The sequence below is a fragment of the Polistes dominula genome, unplaced genomic scaffold (assembly GCF_049000335.1).
Source record: "Polistes dominula isolate Pdom_NZ unplaced genomic scaffold, Pdom_raw_medaka contig_24, whole genome shotgun sequence".
Lineage (NCBI taxonomy): Eukaryota > Metazoa > Arthropoda > Insecta > Hymenoptera > Vespidae > Polistes > Polistes dominula.
The window spans coordinates 930,001-934,683 of NW_028301150.1; the positions used below are offsets into that span (position 1 = coordinate 930,001).

The window sequence follows — 4,683 nt, forward strand, 5'->3', positions numbered from 1 at the left end:
TAAATCTGAAACGTAATTACACGAATTTGACATTTTATTTCAATATATTCTCTTCTTCTATACGTCTAATGGCGATGACGTAGGAGCTTTTTATTTTATTTTCCTTTTTTTTTCTTTTTTCTATACAACACGAAACACTTTTTTTTCCTATTCCTAAAATCGGTAAATAAAAAAGTTAGTTCGTGTAGTTGATCTTTCGTCTACTCTCCTGTATTTGTATATGTGTATATATATGTGTGTGAACGTGTACGAATGTATGAAAGAGAAACGAACGAGACGAATACGCCTGGGAAATCCGTTCTGTTCAAAAAAATGCCGCGAAAATTTTGGCCCGTCAAGCTGACTGCTCGGATTCAACGAATCTGTCAGGACGATTAAGAGACAGAAATAGGAAACAGAAATAGAAAAAGTATAGAGAAAGGGAGGAGAAAGAGAGAGAGAGAGAGAAAAAATATGTACCAACATACAACACGAAAACGAATATCGATCTCTTCTCGAAACGTTTATCATCGTACTTTTGGCTTTAAAAGCGCAAATAAATTCTGCCCCGAAGAGTTAAAAGAAGAAAACCAAAAAAAAGAAAGAAAAAAAAAACGAAAAAAGAAATGGTCATCTGAGAGAAAAGTCAGTTCATATTGTGTTTGAAATCGAAAAAAAAGTTACTCCCCCTTTTTTGATTTCAATTTAAAAAAAAAAAAAAGAAAACACTCACGTTTCTATTGTTTCTAATTATATTATATTGTTCGTTTTTAATGATTCAAATTTATTTTCATTATAATTATTTCACGTGATAAGAATTAATAATTAGGTCGAGTCCATAAATAACTCTTCCGTTTTTTTTTTTTTTTTTTATGAAATAAAAAGTCTTCTTTCGTATAATGAAATAAAATCTATTTAAAATAGATAAATCACAAACGATGGAAAAAAATTTTGATTTTGTCAATGAATTTAATTGCGTATTAAATTAATTTCCAAAATGTATACAAGGGAAGAAAAAAAAATGAGAGGGGGGGGGGAAGAAGAAAAAATATTACATAGACGAACGATTTTCCTAGCAGTATCATTTCTCGTTTCCAAACCATTATGTTAAACGATATGGATATGCATATTCATATCTTATTCGCGTGTAAGCTTTGTCTCGTCGCTTCATTATGCCCATCATCACCAGTTCCGTTCCTTTCTATACTACGTTTCAAAATCATTCAACGTTAACTCATCAACCCCTTCTAGGTCTGTGTTGTTGTCTAACGGAAAACGCTAATCCTTTTCCAATATCGGATTGTTTGTCAGAGACGAGACAACTTCGAGACGTTTGAAATTTTCCTATCGATTTTATTATTTATATTATTTTATTATTATTATTATTATTATTATTATTATTATTATTTGAAAACTTTTTTAACGAGCTAGCGTAATAATAAAAAGAAAGGAAAAGTAGAAAATAATAGGTAGGAAAAATCGGATGTAATTACGAACGGAGGAAAGCAACCAGCAGCAGCACCAGCAGAAGCAAAAGCAACACAACAACAATAACAACAACAACAACACTACCACGCGCCTATAACTCGCGAGCGCAGCCGAGAATTTATTTCAAATGCCGTCGCGAACCTTTTTTATCGCAGTTTGCGGAACTCTCTAGGTAAAAACGAGAGGGGAGTTTCGTTTCGTTTAGGTTCTCGTTCGAATTCTGATGCACCGTGAGTCGTAAGAGAAAGAGAGAGAGAGAGAGAGAGAGAGAGACAGAGAGAGAGAGACAGTCAGAGAGAAAACACGTTGGGAAAATGTTTACGACCTTACACGGCATCTCCATACATAGAACGTTATTACACACGTATATATAAGCGTATTATTTTTTTCATTTTTGTTTTGAAAAATAAACGAGAAGTTTGGTAATATCGTATGTACATTTTTTCTTGTACCAACAAATCGAATATAATATTTATTATATATATATATATTTTTTTAATAATAGCATTTAAAAAAGGTCCGATCATTGACGACAAGCTTTAATAAAGAAATGTTCTCACGCTCTCTCGTAAATTTTCACGGATTTTAACATGCGTTAGGCGCGTACACAACATCGAATCCTCGATTCTCCAATTATCTAAACCCATGGATTATTCGATACGAAAGAGAGAGAAAGAAATGGCGAATAGGATAAAGGCAAATAGCTAAAAAGAGATAGAGATAGAGAGAGAGAGAAATAGAGAAGGGTTTCGATATTTAGTTACAGTTCGTGAACATCGATAGGTACGAATGTAAACTTCGTTATGGTGTTGGAAACTTTGGCAATTACCTCGGGTAGCATCGTGTGAAACGAAACGTTTGTTCGCGGCGTCGACGTGATTACACTCAAATATCGTATGCAAGTGGGAGAAGGGAAAGGGAAGGGATGAGGTGTGAGAGAGAGAGAGAGAGAGAGAGAGAGAGAGAGAGGGAGAGACAGAGAGAAAGGGAAAGATAGGTCGTGGGTGGTTGGAGAAATCCGGTGGGACAAATACAACCGCCATAGAAAGCTTGCGATAATGTTATCGTCGAGAAGAATGAATTTTCAATAAACGTATCATGACTAAAAGTCATCTATAAGGTATGATATGTAGTTTCAGATGTTCTTCATGTGTGTGTACATATGTATATGAACACTTGATACCGATCGATAAGTAGAAATACTGCATAAAAGTAGAAACATCGTCTAATTTGATACAAATGTAGGCTAATTAACTTGGAAAGCTTGTGTGTGTTCAATTAACGAAGAACTGACGTCTATTAAATGAACACATTGAAGCTACCATCATTCGATGATATTGTGTTGTAATAGTAACAGTGATTTGCTATGCATAACGCATGGTGTGTCGCGTCATTCATCGAGTATAAGCGGTCACGGTGACCATAATTTCTACCCAATTTGTCCACTTATCGGAAACATCGGGAAAAGCTTGCCGCCAAAAACCACTTTCGATCCGAACACACACAGACACACATACACACACACACACACGGTTTACAACGATCCCATGTAATATTTTCGTTAGTTAAGTCCGTTGAGAAGCTTTTGTTAATATTTTGTGGTGTTGGTTTTTATACGTGCGAAAATTATTTTCAAAAGAGAGAAAGAGTTAGAGAGTGAGTGAGTGAGTGAGTGAATGAGTGAGTGAGTGAAGTGCATAACTAAAGGTCATTAAAGTACCTTCGATTTGATAGCCCTCGTAGTAGCGAACAATTGCTCTCGTCGTATCCATTAAGTTTTCCCTTTGATTCATCCGACGCGTCGCCCCATCTCGTTCGTAGCTTGCGGTCACCAACAGTAGGGCGGACACACGCTTTTTATAAAATAAGAGAACCCTTCTTCTTCTTCTTCTTCTTCTTTTTCTTCTTTACTCGACTGTAATTTTGTTGTTTGTTTCTTTTTTTCTATCTTGATTAAATCACATTTTTTTTTGTTTTAATTCAATGAGTATACCCAAGGATGAAAGAGAGAGAGTGATAGGAAAGATTAAACGCGCGCTTTTTCCTTTAATACAGGAATAGAGTATATGTGTGTGTGTGTGAGAGAGAGAGAGAGAGAGAGAAAAAGTCAATCGAATCTCGAATGATCGAACGAACGATACGACACGACACGGACACACGTCTCGAGTATATGAAGTGTTTCTTCGATGAAAAGCAAGAAAACTCACTCCCGACTAGGATAAAGCACCGGATAAAGTTCTAAACGTAATAAGCACACGACTGCTGCTGTTGCTGATATTTGAAAGAAAAATAAAGAAAATGAAAGAGAGACAGAGAGAGAGAGAGAGAGAGAGAGAGAAATAAAAAATAAAAAATAAAAAATGAGAGGGAAGAGTCAGTCACGATTTTCAGTCGAATTTCACGATCGGACCTTTCGAATTTTCTTAAAGAAGGTAAAGAAAAAGAAAAAAAAAGTACTTTGAAATGTTGAAAAATCGTTGTTCGACGTAAAAGCTTTTTTTCTCTCTCTCTCTCTCTCTCTCTTTTGTTCTTTTAGATATCACTCTTATTCTCTCTCTCTCTCTCTTCTATACTTACACACACATATACACATGCCACCCACATACACACAAACACACACCCTCTCTCTTTCTTTCTTGGTTGGTTGGTTGGTTGGAGGGGTTTTTTTTTTTACACCGCGTGTAAAGTTCCTTGTGACGAATTAACGATACTACTACTACTAATACTACTACTACTACAACTACGATCCGGGTGCCGGTCGACGTTCCATTTATTTTCGTCCACTAAAGAAACGTGACACCCGGCAAACGTTTAGAAGCTCCGAAAGCCGTCGCTCCCATCGAAGAGTCGCCGGTGGACTGCGAGAGAGTCTGCCGCCTAACCCGAGAGATGTGGGAGCGCCGTTATTTCTCTCCCACTCACACACACACATACACACACTCTGAGAGAACGGGGCGAGCACGCGCGAGACGACTATCGGAAAAGGACGAACTATGCCATGATGAGAAGAAAACTGGGGGGGGGGTGGAAGAGGCAAAAGGAAGGGGTGACTCGTGCGAGTGCGCAGCATCCTCTCTCTCTCTCTCTCTCTCACTTTCTCTCTGGTCTGGTCTGGTCTGGTATGGTCTGATCTGTCTGTCTCATTTCTTTCCATTCGTCGAACATAATTTTTTTCCTTTTTTTTTTTCTTTTTTTTTTCCTTACAAGAGGGAGAGA

At 37.0% G+C, this 4,683-nt stretch overlaps 1 protein-coding gene across 14 annotated transcripts in view; it reads right to left on the reverse strand.

The window, feature by feature from the left end:
• Positions 1-4,409, reverse strand: part of LOC107069201 (uncharacterized) — a 70,841-nt gene extending 66,432 nt beyond the window's left edge. The window contains exons 1-2 of one of the 14 annotated variants that reach the window (XM_089177834.1): positions 4,088-4,409; positions 3,188-3,382 (exon numbers count right to left, since the gene is read on the reverse strand). The gene's annotated coding sequence lies outside the window, so the exon portion shown is untranslated. Of the gene's footprint in view, positions 1-3,187 lie in introns of all 14 variants that reach the window. The other 13 variants (XM_089177830.1, XM_089177832.1, XM_089177827.1 and 10 more) reach the window with 13 other exon arrangements.
• Positions 4,410-4,683: the final 274 nt, after the last annotated feature.